This window comes from Accipiter gentilis, chromosome 19 (assembly GCF_929443795.1).
Source record: "Accipiter gentilis chromosome 19, bAccGen1.1, whole genome shotgun sequence".
NCBI lineage: Eukaryota > Metazoa > Chordata > Aves > Accipitriformes > Accipitridae > Astur > Astur gentilis.
The window spans coordinates 28,491,998-28,507,570 of NC_064898.1; the positions used below are offsets into that span (position 1 = coordinate 28,491,998).

Consider the following 15,573-nt stretch of genomic DNA (forward strand, 5'->3'; position numbering starts at 1 on the left):
GGGGCCCACTCGGCACACGCCCTTTGAATTTTTTTCCAATCTGTGAGCGGCGTAGATTTTTGCAAGCTTTTCTTGACCATATATGACGAGGCCAAGCCTTTAAGTTTGTTAGAGCTTGCTTGCATTTCCTCGTTATCCGAGTCGGAACTTGGGCTGGATGTATAACGCTTTGCATCCCGCACGCGCCGCCGGCCATCCCCGTCGTCCTCCGAGTCAGAGGTGGAAGTCGAGTGGTCCGAGACTTCCGGGCTACGGTATCTTTTGTTTGGGCTCCACCCTCTCCCCTTTCCGCGGGCAGGCTTCTTCCCACCCCCTCTCCGCCTCCCTTCCGGGGAGTTTCTTTCCTTATAAGGAAATGCCTTGGGACGCACCCCCCGACTGGGCCCCGGCCTCCCCTCCCTTTTTCCGTCCGCGATCTCCTCCCACTTTTCCCTGAATTCCCGACTGCGCATGTTTGTGGCGGGAAACGGCTCGCCGCCCCGCCCCTCTCCCTCTTCGCCGGCGCCATTTTGTGGCGCATACGGTGGCGGTCTTCCGCAAACCTCCTCGGGACCCTCGTTGTTAAACGCGTTCTCGCGCACATTGACATTATCACATTTTTGCCGCTGAACCTGTTTTACGGCCAAATTGGGGGTAAGACTGGGGGACCGAGACAACGATTGCGGGCAATCTTTGTCTTCGGATGGTGGGTCAGGATCGGCAGGACAATCACTAAACATCGTTTGAGTAGTTGCTCCAACCCCCACTTTAGGAGTAACTTTCAAACAACTTTGGGCCGCTTTCCAGGTCTCTTGCTCTTGCAATGCTTTTCGCAATGCTTGCGTAACCCTCCCCCAACTCTTAAGACACTTGCTGGACCCTGAACACATTACGTCCTCTGCAAGCGTTTTCGTACATTTGTCCCAACACTCCGGGTGAAGAATGTCTACGGGACGCTCAATGGTGCTTAATTTAAGCAATCTTGTAACTGCGCATTCGAAGTCTTTAGCCTTACAGTCAATCCCCCACTGCTTATGCAGTTGCGAAACTACCTTGCCGAGAGCTTCCATCCCGGCGGTACGGGAGCATCCTCCCCGCCGCTCCGGCCGTCTTCTCACGTCCGTTGAGATTCCCGATGTCCCGGCCGCGCCTTCCCGTGTACTGGGGGCACGGCTATTTTTCGTCCCGGGTTTCGGCACCACTATGTTGCCTCTTGTGAGGCAAGGTGACCCGGTTCGGAGAAGACACGACGGCAAAACGTACAGGCCGTTCGGGCTAGTCACACACGGACACCAATGTGGTGGATGGCGAAAAGCGTTTATTCCCCGTGTTGCTTCCTTATATAGCCACGGTGCGCTTGCGTCACCACTGAACTGCTATTGGTTAACGTAACTGAAGGGGGTGGGGTCCTACCTTTCCGTACACCGCGAAATCTTCCGATCGGGTTACCTGTCTAACCACACTTCTCGAGGAGTATGCCATGAGAGACGGTATCAAAGGCCTTGCTGTAGTCAAGGTAGGTAACATCCACAGCCTTTCCCTCATCCACTAGGTGGGTCACCTGGTCACAGAAGGAGATCGGGTTGGTCAAGCAGAACCTGTTTTTTGTAAACCCACGCTGACCAGGCCCAATCCCCTGCTTGTCCCAGACTTGCCACGTGAGCGCTCTCAAGGCAAACCGTTCCATAATCTTCCCTGGTACCGAGGTCAGGCTGACAGGCCTGTAGTTCCCCGGATCCTGCCTCTGACCCTTCTCGTAAATGGGCGTCACACCGGCAAGCTTCCAGTCCTCTGGGACCTCCCCTGTTGACCAGGATTGCCAACAGATGATGGAGAGCAGCTTGGGAAGCACCTCTGCCAGTTCCCTCTGTCCTCTTGGATGGATTCCATCTGGTCCCACAGATTTGTGAGCATCCGGATGGTGTAGTAGGTCACTAACTATTTCCTCCCAGATTAATGGATTAAGGGGTGTGTGTGTGTCTATATTCTGCTCTTTGTCCTCACCTTCCAGCCCAGGAGGCAAGAGTACCCTGAGGATAACTGGTCTCCCTCTTAAAGACTAAGGCAAAGAAGGCATTAAGTACCTCAGCCTTTTCCTCATCTCTGTTGGCAACATTCCCTTCAGTATCCCTTAAAGGATAGATATGCTCCTTGGGATTCTTTTGACTGTTAATGTACTTGTAAAAACATTTTTTGTTGTCTCTTACGACAGCAGACAGAGTTCGTTCTAGCTGAGCTTTTGTCTTTCTAATTTCCTTTCTCTATGACCTAACATGATCCCTGCACTCCTCCCAGGTTGCCCGCCCTTTCTTCCAGAGATGATAAACTCTCCTTTTGTTTCCTGACTCCTAGCAAAAGCTCCCCGTTCAACCAGGCCAGGTGTTTTCCTCGGCGATTCGACTTGCGGCACGGGGGAATAGCCTGGTCCCGAGCTGTTAAGATTTCCTTCTTAAAGAATGTCTGTCCCTCCTGGACCCCTTTGCCCTTCAGGACTATGTCCCAAGGGACTCTCTCAACCAGTGCCTCAAAGAGACCAAAGTTTGCCCTCCAGAAGTCCAGAGCGCTGGTTTTGCTAACCCCTTTCCTTGCCTCACCAAGAATTGAGAATTCTGTCATTTCACGGTCACTAAGCCCAAGACTGCCTGTGACCATCATGCCTCCCACCAGTCCTTCCCTGTTCATAAACAATAGATCTAGCAAGGCTCCTCCCCTGGTCAGCTCACCTACCGCCTGTGTCGGGAAGTTATCTTCCACACGCTCCAGGAACCTCCTAGACTGTTTACTCTCAGCTGTGGCATATTTCCAGCAGAGTCTGGACACTTGAAGTCCCCCACGAGAACAAGGGCACGCGATTGTAAGACTACTGCCAGCCGCTTGTAGAACGATTCATCTGTCACTTTGACCCGGTCAGGCGGTCTATAAGAGACTCCCAGCACAATATCTGCCTTATCGCCCTTCCCTCTCATCCTCACCCATAAGCACTCCGCCTTGTCATCACACTCGTGTAGCTCTGTACAGTCCAAACCCTGCCTAACATAGAGAGCCACCCCACCACCTCTTCTACCTTGCCTATCCCTTCTGAAGAGCTCGCAGCCATCCGTTGCAGCACTCTGCTCAAGGGAGTCATCCCACCGTATTTCCGTGATGGGGAGTAAGTCATATCTATCCTGCTGCACGATGGCTTCCAGCTCCTCCCGTTTATCGCCCATGCTGCGGGCGTTGGCATAGATGCATTCGAGCTGGCCTATCGAATCCACCCCTAACATCGGCACACGCTGCCCCCAGGCTCATCTCTGGTGCACCTAGTCTTATCCCTTACCCCCTTCAGCCCTAGTTTAAAGCCCTCTCTATGAGCCCTGCCATCTCTCGAGCAAGGATTCTTTTACCCCTTTGAGATAGCTGGATACCATCTGTCGCTAGCAAGCCTGGTGCCGTGTAAACCTCCCCATGATCAAAAAACCCCAAAACGCCACCGATGGCACCAGCCTCTGAGCCACGTAATCACCAGGTGTGGTTTCCTGTTCCTTTCAGTATATTTCCCTGCCACTAAGGGATTGAGGAAAACACTACCTGTGCTCCTTCCACTAATCGCCCCAGTGCCCTGCCAGCCACTTGTAGAATGGTTCATCCATCTCTTCGACCTGGTCAGGCAGTCTATTACAGACTCTCAGCACAATATCTGCCTTATTGGCCTTCCCTCTCCTCCTCATCCTGTGGGATGGGTCAGGACTGCATATTGGGCCTTCTGTCCCCCTCAGAAGGGACTCGCCTATGACAATTACCCTCCTTTTTCTTTTTTTCGGGGGCTTTGGGAACGCGTGGGGCTGCCCGACTGAGCCTAGGCGCCTTCCCTGGATAGGGCTTCACCTATACCCCGATCTTCATTGACCTGGTCCTCAAGTTCCAGAGCCACGCTCCTGTTGCGTAGGGGCAACTGGGAAAGTGAGGGAGACCGGGAGGGGACTCGCCTGCCTCCCCGAGCAGGGATCTGTATCCATTCCCCTCCATCTCTTAGGTCCCCTCCTGCCCGGTGGCGAGGGGGCAGGGGAACCTCCGCTTCTCACGGAGCCTCCATCTGCTGCCTCTGCCTCAGGGATGGTAGGGTGTGGGTCCACCAATCTGTCTCCCTCTCACACTCCCTGATACTCCTCAACCTTTCCACTTCCTCCTTCAGCTCTGCCACCAGGCTGAGCAGATCCTCTACCTGGGCACATCTCACACAAGAGGTGTCCCTGCTGCCCTCCGGCATCAGTGATAGACTCGGGCACTCCCCGCAGCCAGATACCCGGACAGCTGCATGTTTACATGGGAGCTCAGTCTGCATCACCACGTTTGTCCTAGCGATGGCTTTCACCTCAGTGGCAGTGATACCAGGGTCTCCTTCTGAGGACGATGCCCACCGCTTCAGTAGCCTGCTTGAGCTGGGCGGGGGGGGGCTCTGCGCTCTGCCCGCACGAACTGCCACACAAACTGCCGCACCACGGCACACCTTTCTGACGCACCACGCCCTGCTTGCCACGCTCCCGGTCGCTGGCGCTCCTCAGGGCCATTTAAATCTCCCACGGTTGCCCCTGGCAATGCCCACGCCGCGTCAGCCTCTCTCGCGAGAGCTGCCGGTTCTGCACAGTCTCTGCCCTCTGCTCTTCCCCAGGGCTCCTAGGCCTCGGGAACCTCGTGGTCCGCCTCAATCTAGTGCTTAGCCGCCAACTTACCATTGCGTCTGCTGGCCTCGCCGTTGACCGATGTGATTTTAATAACTACATTGTTATTGCATTTAATGAGCTAATTTCCTACCAAATTTAGAGACACATGTGCCTTTTTCTGTCTATGTCTCAGAAAAATTAAGTTTAACTCCTTAGCTGGTCACATTGCCGATGCAATAGTTGTAGCTGTAGTACAGCTCCTGTAGGAGCAGGTATCATTGTTGCCAGTAAGTGTTGCTTTCTCTATTCAGGGTCTCATTTGCTGTAAATTTAAGGCAGGTGAGAACAGTGCTGCTGCTCCTCCAGCTGACTTCATAACTTCTGGTGATTTGCCCTTCCCCTTTCCCAGGGGATTGTGCTAAGGGTGGTGGGCAGGGGCTCGGGGGTATTTGAGCCACAGCCTCTGCTGAGGGAGCTCATTGTGCTCCTGGGTTTCTCTGGTGTTGGTGCTCAGCTCTTCCTTGAGTCCTTTGCAGCTTTTGAGCTGGCTCAGCCCTTTGGGAAGATGTGTCTGCTTGAGGTTAAAGCTTCAGGACCAGTTAAGGTTCAGCAGCATGTGTGGTAGAAAGTTAACACTTGTATATGTGTGCTTTTTATTATTTTTTTTCTTTTTTTTTTTTTTCAGGTCAGTAGTTTTGTTTTGAGTGTTCAGGGGTAGAAAGATGGTTTAATAGTATGCATTGTTTGTTTGTTTATTTGTTTTTAATTCTTCATGCGTTGTGTTTCCCTGGAATTCCCAACTTTATTGAAAATGGAACCTTGGGGTTTTTTTCACCAGTTCTGCTGTATGCTGTGTGAGTTGCTGATATCTCTCTTAATGGGACCGATGGTGATATTGTTAGCAGAGGTTAGGGTGAGCGTCTTTGTATGCATCTGTATATGGAGTTTTAGTATTTCTGAAGAAAGCAGAAGGACCGTGAGGCACGATGCCTTTCCTCATTGCCCACAGAATGCCACATTGTCCCTACAATCTTTGCAGCTTGTGGCAGGCCCCTCGTAGATTACAAGCCTTGGGACTTGACTTTATTTTGTGGGCATGGAGCAGACCTCAGAGTCTCTGGGAAGCTGTAGGTTAGGGGGTGCCCCCAGAATTTGGGGTGTGGCTCAGAAGAGCAGCTCCTGAGGAGTAGCTACTGAAGGGGGTTCAGGGGTGCAAATTGAGGGCAGGAGGTGTCAGGAAGCAGTGGGGTTCTTTTCCTGACAGTTGAGGAGAAGAAAAGGAGTTTCTAAAGTTTTGGGACTGCTGGGGAAAGGGAGGAGGGTTCACCAGCCTTTCTTAGATGAGTTTTGCGGTTGGATTTGGATTTCATGGAATCATAGAATGGTTTGGGTTGGAAGGCACCATAAAGATCCTCTAGTTCCAACCCCCCCAGGGACACCTTCTGTGAGACTGGGTTGCTGAAAGCCCCATTTGACCTGGCCTTGAATGCTTCAAGGGAGGGAGCATCTGCAGGTTCTCTGGGCAACGCGTTCCAGTGCCTCGCCACCCATAGTGAGAAACTTCGTTCTAACGCCTAAACTAAATGTCCCCTTCTTAGGACTAAAATCGTTACTGCCTTGTCCTATAGTTGTACTCCCTTGTAAAAAGTCCTTCTGCAGGTTTCTTATAGGCACCCTTTATGTACCGTGAAGTCTGCTATAAGGTCTCCTGCAAAGCTGCATGCCGGTGAGCGGTCTGAGAAGGTGAGGCAGTTGTTGGCCACGTCAGTGTTGGATAGCAAAGTATTATGGGGCTGCTCAGTTCAGCATTTACCTTCTGTTCTGGAGGCGCTGTGTGGTCTATCTTTGAATTGGATGAGCATTTGAGGTGAGCTGTGGATTAGTGAGGAGGAGCGTGGGGCCGATGGCTTCTCAGGAGCGCCGTGCTAACTTGGTGTCTCTTGGTACCTCGGGTACCACCAGTGACGACGGCTGCAGGGTCTGAGTCTGGAATGAGCGGGGAAGTGAACACGGTGGCACTCGTGAGGAAGGGGGAGTTGGGAAAGTAGTTGGCGTTGGCCAGCGGGATGCTTACTCCCTTTTCTGATTTGTTTTTGTTTGTTTATTTGTTTTTTTCATTGCAGATGTTGAAGAGCAATGTGTCCCCTTGAGGAACATCCCAGTTAGCCCGTGTGGTTTTGTGGAGGATGGATTTGGACCCTCGGTCCTCTGAAAGCTAAGTTGAGGGACCCAGGCTGGGGAGAGGCTGGGAGGAAGGGACAGAGCTGGGAATTGCAGGGAGGGGTTTTGAAGTTAGCACAGGAGAGAGGGCTGTCCAGGAGCAGTCCCCTTTGGGCAGGCAAAGGGAGCGGGTTGCTTTTCAGTGTGAGAGCAGCGTGGGGCTAGCAGGACAGTTCCAGCCTCTGTCTGCGGTGGTTTGTAGTCTGTGTAGTCTGTCTTCTGTGCTTAGACCTTCCTTGGGTCTCCATGTCCTCATTGCACTTTGCGCCGGGGGAGGGTGGCATGCGCTTTAGGCACCATCCCTAGGGTCTCGAATGCCCGTACTCATCGGCACAGTGCCAATGGAGTGCTTTTCTTGTATTAGCAGCTCTAAAGCTTGGATTGGTCTTGATAGATTCCATTCAGTCCTCTCTTGCGGCATTCTTTTGGGCTGCTTTGGCAGCTCTGCTCTCTAGCCGTCCGTTTTCTCAGACTGGGAGTTCTTCCACCAGTTCTTCCACTGGGAGTCTTCTTCACCACCGTGACCTTTTACTCCTGATCCAGTGACCTTTGACCCCTGCCCCCAGTGACATTTGACCCAGAACTCTGTGACCTCTGACCTGGTGACCTTTGACCCCAATCTGTGACCTTTGAGCTTGACTTTTCAACCTTTGAGCTTTTGACCTCCTCACCCTGGTGACCTTTGAGCCCTGACCCCCTGACCTTTTACATATGACCCCCTGACCCCAGTGACTTTTGACCCCCGAGTCCATGAGCTTTGACCCCCCCAGCCCCAGTGCCCTTTGATCTCTGACTTCAGAGACTTTAGCCCCCTGCACCTGCTAACCTATGGCCTCTGAGCCCCACACCCTTTGACCTCCGACCCCTTACCTGTGACCATGTTAAGCACAGCACTACTGCACATTTTGACGTTAAAGCACTGCCCTACTGCAATGTTGCAAAGGAAAACGGTTTCTGCCCTGGGAGTAAATTTTTTAACTTTACCTTAGATGTCTTTACTCCCAGAGACTGAGCCCACGGTGAATGGTGTTTTGTTTTAAATTTACGTTTTAGAATACCAACTTCAAAGTTTTGCAAGACATTTACAATCGCAACTTCAAAAGATGTACTATGTAAGGACAGCTGCTATGATGTTAAATTTTTTTTTTTTGTAATTAAAAACTTCTTTACTTACATCTGGAGCAGTGCCATATTCTTTTACTTTTTGTTTTGTATTTTCTTTATTTTCAAAGTTTTACAGAGCATTTTCTGCCATATCAGTCTTGTCCACGTTCCTCACTGCGATTACGTCCGTCACTGCCCATCCAGAACTTTTACTGCATGAGGTGACATTACCTCTGCAATCCCTGTTCCCAAGCAGAAAACAAGTGAGCTCCACTCCTCTTCACCCACTGTCCACTTCCACACTTAGACATAAAAATTATAAATATCATTAGATCACCTCAATATTTTTTACAAACACAGCATGGAATAATGAAGTTACTCTCAGCCACTTGACAACCCTGGCCTACTCCATGCTGGCCATCTAGTCCAACTCCCCCCACCCTTCACCCACAAAATCCTAAACTGTCTTCCAAAGACCATCCACAGACCAACCTCATTCTCTGCACTCAGTGGCAATTACCACATTCCAGGGGAGTGCTCCACAGGAGTGCCGCTCCTGGGAGCCTTGGGAGAAAAAAAAAAAAAAAACCCAAACTTTTTTTCTTTTTTTTTTTTTTCCTTTCCTCCCTTGTACCTCTGATACTGAAAATCTGGTCGAAGAAACTCCCTAAGACTCGTTTTGGAGTTTTAGAAAGCAGGTGTTCTTCATTGCAGCGCTGGATGCACAGGGGATAGTTCCACCTAGTGTGCATGCCACAGCTTTAGCACAAACAGGTCATATAGAATAACTAATTGCTTATTAATCAGATGAGTATACATATACATAAAAACGACGGCAACCAATTATCATAGCACTGCCTACATCCGATCACGCGCAACGAAGGATCCATTTGAGACGAAGGGGTGCTTTTGCGACCACCGACCCATTTGAAGTTCTTGCTGGCTGTCCTCGAAGTCTTTATTCTTGTCCTTGTTCTTTGATCTTGAAGCTTAACGCAGTTTCAATCACGTGGTCAGTTTCAGCATTGTTCCCATTTAGCTTACAGGGGAACATCTAGTCATAAGAGCAAAGAACTGCAAAACTTAGGAGTACCTACCTCTGCTAGTTAATTGCTCAGCTACACTTTTGTCTGTTGTTTCAGTTGTAGCGTTAGTATAAGATTTCTAACAATTATTTACCAAATCTCACTTTTGCAGTCACCTAGCAGCAAACCACAGCTGGTACAAAGTATTAAAACCATCCAAATATTTAGACGTGCCATACAGAACGTATGGAAATATGCTATCAGAGGTGTCGGAGGGGCAGGGGGAGCGCCGGGGGGCGCCCCGAGCCCCGGAGCAGACTCGCTGGCAGGACTCGATAGGCGCGCGACTGACTGAATAGACGCTGGCCGGCCGGCCCCTTTGCCCTCCGGGCTGCGTTTGCGCTCCCTCTGCATGGGGCGAGGGGCTGTGAGGGAGCCCAGGGGAGGAGGAGGTGAGGCGCTGGGGGGGGCGGGCCATGCCCCCCCTGTTCCTGCTGGGCTCCAGCTGTTGCAAATATTCTGGTAAAGAAATCAACATTTAATCACACAAAAGAGTTAGGTTTGATTAAGAAGTAAAATTGTGAAGCATAACGTATAGGATTGTTAAGTTTGAAACGTAGCCATAGAAACTTTAGGAGCTGTTATGCGTGACGCTAGGAACTGTAATACTGTTAAAGTTTGAAACAGCTAACCCTAGAAACCTCACCAGGAAGTTACTGGTTTTCCTACGTTCTGTTTCAGGAAACTAAGGAAACCGTCGTGGACACCAGTTTGCTGCTTGGAAACCCCCTTACCCTTCCCATCTCGATTTGAGTATCGAAGATGCCAGTCAGCAGAGCCAAGTGTCGCTGACCAATGATTGTTTTTAAATAAGAATATTGATAAGGTTATATAATCACAGGACCGATCGTTACAACGGTTAAATTTGAGAACGAGCATAGTATGCGTTTTTACGGAAGGAGCTTAGGTAACAATGACCTGGCGGGAAAAGCCTGAAAAAACTGATGGATTTTGATACTAAGTGGGACACGCCTTTGGAGGAGCGATCCCCCGTGTCCCCAGCGCTGCGATAAACAAAGTGCCTGCTTCTTAACTTCACGTTGGCGTTAAGGAGTTTTATTCTGGATTTCGGTAACGGTTTTGGCGACCCAGATGGGACCTTGCAAGTGAGACTGGACAAGATTGAGTGTCGATCGAACTCCGGCCAGCACCGAGGTATTCTTGGGGAGAACCGTCACCCTCGACACGCAAAGCTCCTCGCAGCGTTCCCTGGAAAAAAGGTAAGGCGCTGCTTCTTTGGAATTTGTTTGGAAAGCCTGCCCGTGAGGCACGGCGAAAGCTTCGCAGGGTTGGGGCTTGGAGGGTAGCCGTCTGCAATGGAAGCCTAGGCGTCTGCCCGTAAGTCATAAGCGAAAGCTATTGCTGGGTTGGACTTTGTGTATTATCTGGGACAGCTGTCGTTTGCATTTGCGTGGTATTTGGTATTTGAATGTATATAAGTATAATGGCATTAGCAAAATTGTTTAAGAATAAGAGTGCAGGAAATAGAACTGCTGATGAAAAGTTACCAGAAACATCACCGTTGGGATGTTTATTGGCACGTTGGGGTGAATTGCAGGAAAAACGGTAAACTAACAGAACTTTGAGTTACAATACTATATTGCAATTACTGTTGTTTTGTAGGAGAGCAAGTAAATGGAATAAAGTGCCATACGTAGATTTGTTCTTTTTAAGTGAACGTATCTGACGGGGACCGGAGGGGAGTCTCCCAGCAGAACCTCTGGTTACAGCTAAACTGGGAGAACAGAAAATTGAATTTGAGTTGACACTAGAGTCACCTTTTCAGTTTTAAATACCTCAGAGGGAGAGTTAAGTTTTGAAGAAATTGGTGGTGTTGGTGCAACAAGCGAACGAGAAACTAGACCCTTCTTTAAATCTTTAACAATGAAATAAGGAAAGCAATGGGTCACTCGGCAGTTTTTGTATGTGCCAAATTCTCCTGAAACTCCTGTTAAGGAGAGATCTATTTGAGAACTTAGAGGCAGAAATTAAATTTAAAAATGGAGAGATTAAAATTTTAATTCCAGAAACTAAACGGATCGAAGCAGTGGCTTTGTTGTTAACAGGATGTTTACCGAAAGCAGAAGATTATACCAGTCCAAGTGTAATGCTGTCATTCCAATCATCTGGACCGGGAAGTTCCTGGTAAATCCAAAGAGCAGAACCTGTGAGAGTTGATTTAAAGCCAGGATCGAATCCGGTAAGAATGAAACAATACCCCCTAAAACCGTAAAGTCGGAAAGGGTTAGTAATGGTAATACAAAAATTTTTAAGATACAAATTGTTAATAGAATGTGAATCCAGATATAACACCCCGATCTTGCCTTTTAAAAGGCTGATGAAAAAGATGATAGATTAGTTCAAGACCTCCTCGGAGCAATAAATCAAATAGTACAAGGTATTCATCCGGTGGTAGCAAATCCTTATACTTTGTTAACAACCCTAACGGAGAAATGAGAATGGTTCACAGTGTTAGATCGAAAAGATGCCTTTTTCTGTATTCCCTTGGATCCCAAAGAGGTTTTTGCTTTGGAATGGGAAAATCCTGAGACTGGGAGAAAAACACAATATACGTGGACAGTCTTGCCTCAAGGCTTTAAGAATAGTCTTTTCCATTTTTGGAAATCAATTGGCACGACAATTAGAGATTTGGAAGAAAGAAAATGATCAAGAAATCTTGCTGAAATATATGGATGATCTGTTAATTGTAGATGAGACGGAAGAACAATGCACAAAGTTAACTCTTAACTTTTTGGGAATCGGTAGATATCGAGTGTCAAAAGAAAAAAACCCAAATAACCCAGAAAGAAGAAACTTGAATTTGAGTTTTAAAATCCTAAAAGGACAGAGACAATTGGGAACTGAGAGAAAAGAGGCAATGTGTTGTCTCCCCGAACCTAAGACTAAAAAAATTAATGACAAGCATTTCCGGGAATGGTCGAGTGGTGTCACCTGTAGATTATAAATTGTGGCTTGCTGGCCTGACCTTTATAGGAGCAGCTCAAAACCTCAAACAATGGACTGGACCGATGCCGAGAAAGCTACTTTCCAAGAATTGAAACAGGCTGTAATAGGGGTGCCAGCCCTAGCGTCTGCCAGATCTCACAAGAGACACTTGAAACTTTTTGCTCGCGAAAGAAGAGGTAGAGCTCTGGGTATCCTGGCCCAATATTTAGGGCCAAGTGGGCGAGCTGTGGCCTACTTCTCGAAGCGATTAGATAATGTGAGTCTGGGATGCTCTGGTCGTCCAAGAGCCGTCGCTGCAACTGTGCTACTGATCCAGGAAGCTCGTAAGTTTGCCTGAGGATAAAGGATTACTGTACGTTTCCCATGTGATAACTGTTGTGCTAAAACGGAAAGGGGGGCACTGGTTATCCCCTAGCAGAATGCTGAAATACCAAGTGGTGTTGTTGCTGGAACAAGATGATGTTTACCTAAAAAATACTACCGCCATTATCCCTGTTGCGTTTTCAACAACTGACCAAGTTAAAGGAGAACTGGAACGTGACTGCTTGCAGGCAATCGAAAGAGTTTACTCCAGCTGACTGGATCTCTGAGATGTGCCACTAGAAGAAACAGATTGGGAACTATATGCCGACGGAAGCGGTTCCATCTGTGAAGGAAAACGTTTATCGAGATAGACAGTAACTACTGAGGAGGTAACTGCGTTGCCAACTTTGCCTTCGATGATACCTGCCCAAAAGGCTGAACTGATAGCTCTTACTCGAGTTCTGGAACTAAGTCAAGGAAAGCGAGTCAACACTTGGACAGACTCAAAGTATGCTTTTGGAGTAGTACATGCGCATGGAGCGATACGGGGAGAAAGAGGACTGTTATCTGCACCAGGAACCGCCGTTCAGCACGCACAACAAATACTGAAATTGTTAGAAAGCATTCAAAACCCAACAACAGTCACGATAATGCACTGTAAAGCACATCAGTTAGGTAAGACCGGTCCTAACGCAGGTAACCGACTGGCTGATAAAGCTGCTAAAGAGGCTGCAGAAAAAGGCATCCTAGCACTAGTTCCAGAGAAAGGTATAAAATTGGCTAAAGAAACTCCAAGTTATAATGAAAAAGATGAAGAATTAATTATTAGATTGCAGGCTAACAAAATGAAACAGGATAGGCTGTAACACCGACAGGTCGAATAATAGTCCCACCCACAATAATAAAAGAAATTGCCCCATTGAACATCACAAAGTATATTGGGAAACAGAAAGTGAAATATGACAAAGATTGTTTAAACAATTATAAGCGGACGTGAAATGTATATGTAAAATTATCCCCGAATCAGTAATAAGATCATCTTTGGGATTATTAAATAAGGAAATTTTTTAGAAGAATATTAGCAAATTGATTTTATAGAATTGCCTTGAAAATAAGGGTATGTCCTAGTTTTAGTTGATATCTTTACTGGGCGGCCCAAGGCTTTCCCTTGTCGCACCAACAAAGCAAGGGAAGTAGTCAAAGTCTTGCTCAAAGAGATAATACCAAAATATGGGGTGCCTGTAAGAATGTCATCTGACAATGGCCCTCATTTTATAGCAAAGATCATGAGACAAGTTGAGCAAAGTATTATCTATGGATTGAGACTATCACACCCCACATAGACCACAAGCAAGTGTGTGTGGGGGGGGGAGAGAGAGAGAGAGGGGGAATGAACTATATCCTTAAGCAACAGTCGAGTAAAATTTGTCAGGAAACCTCACTCCTCACATGGGTTAAAGCGTTACCCGTGGCTCTATTAAGAATCAGAGTATAGCCAGAAGAGAAAGAAAAGTCAAGTCTTTATGAAATGTTGTATGAAAGACCATATCAAGAGTCCTATGTTCTGAGTATCTTGAGTGCCTTTGGAGATATGTTTTTAAAAGGTGTTATGATTTCTTTAAGCAATTCTTTTCAAGAACTTTGTCAGTATGTCTCCACAGCTGGACCCTTAGAATTGGACGTAGCAGCGCATCCCTTCCGACCAGGAGATTGAATATATATAAAATCACCGAGAAGTGGAAAGGACCGTATCGAGTCATTTTAACAACACTTGTAGCAGTAAAGGTCTGGGAGAAGAACCTTGGCTTCATTATTCGAGAATAAAGAAAGCACCCAACAAGAAACTGGAAGTCTAAAGAAACTGGCCCTTTAAAACGGAAAATCTATAAGTAAGTTTCATGTTATCTATTTGGGAAAACAGTTGTGTAAAGTTTATAATGTTGGGGTTGCTATGAGGAATATTGTCGAGGGCAATAATCTTTTTGTGTGTTTAGAGGTTGTATGTATTTTTTTTGAGGGGTTCTAAACATGAGATAAACAAAATGAAACAATTATTGTTTGAGCTATTCATCTTGATATTAACCGTTTTTGTAATTTGGATTAAAAAAAATAATCTAGTTTCGTAACTGATTCAAAGTTTTGTAAAGACACAAAATTGAACCTCAGTAACAGCCTGCCTTCCGATTCCAAAGTCAGATGAAAATCTAGTTCCGTGGAGAATACTGACATTGAATTTAACCAAAACTTGAGAAAAGAGGTAGAACAACGAGAATCATTTTAGCAGATTAAATTGGATGGATTTAAAAGGCAATTATTTTTTTTTAAATTTGAAAGAAGGAATTATAGCGTTGTGAATTATAACGTTACCAAACCATCACGGACAAAAGAATTAATTTACTCGCCCTTCGGGAGAAACTTGTACAAGCACCCCTTGGGGCTGTCAGCTGCCAAAACCGTAGAGACAAGTGCAAAAAGGAACTTGGGATCATGTTTAAAATATAAAACGATGTTTAGAACTTACTGGAGTTCCAGGATGCTTGTTAGAGCCACCCAGAGTCGGGACCATCTGTGGAAATTTAGACTGGTTTAGACAACCAGAGGAACATCACACATCCTAAACAGAGCTGTATGAAAGTTTATACTTGCAGCTCCTCTGACCCCAAACTCCAAAGACTTTCTCTAGTAGCTAAAGCTCTAAGATGGGGGTGTATTTGTAGAAAGTATAATAATATTTCACATGATCTTTGGTCCCCTCTTAATAACGGGAAAAATTTAGCTTGGAGTTGACTGCATTAAAGGACAGGTGAAAAGTTCAGGGTTAACTGTTTGGGTGACTAGTGATGCTATATGATCCACTCACCTTTTCATGAAGGAGAAAAGCAAATCGTGGTCTTTAGACTTAATAACTCTATCGTCTCTCTGGAAGAAATCTCCCTTGTGGCCTTGCTCTCTGGTGGACCTGGGGAAATCGAAAAGATGAGACCTGGCAATCGCCAAGTCTTAGAACTAAAATAAGATGGGTATTAAAATCTGTATTTTGACCCCAGTTAACACCTCTTCCACATCAGATGACTCTTGACATCTTTCACTCAATCAAGGCAGTGCCTGCTGCTTCACTTCACCTTGGTGTTGAGGGGTTTTGTTCCGCGTTTCGGTACCACAGCTGCGGGCCGGGGCTGGAGGAGCCGCAGGTGCGGGCAGTGAGGCTGATGGCGACGCCTCCTCTCTGGCAAGTGGAGGGGCCGCCGGGAGCCCAGGCAGGAGCGGAGCGG

At 47.4% G+C, this 15,573-nt stretch overlaps 1 long non-coding RNA gene across 1 annotated transcript; it reads left to right on the forward strand.

Moving 5' to 3' along the window:
• Positions 1–10,026: 10,026 nt before the first annotated feature.
• Positions 10,027–14,416, forward strand: LOC126048327 (uncharacterized). Its single transcript, XR_007508842.1, has 3 exons — positions 10,027–10,251; positions 11,098–11,231; positions 13,963–14,416. It is a non-coding gene; the product is annotated as an uncharacterized LOC126048327 (long non-coding RNA).
• The last annotated feature ends 1,157 nt before the right edge of the window (positions 14,417–15,573 follow it).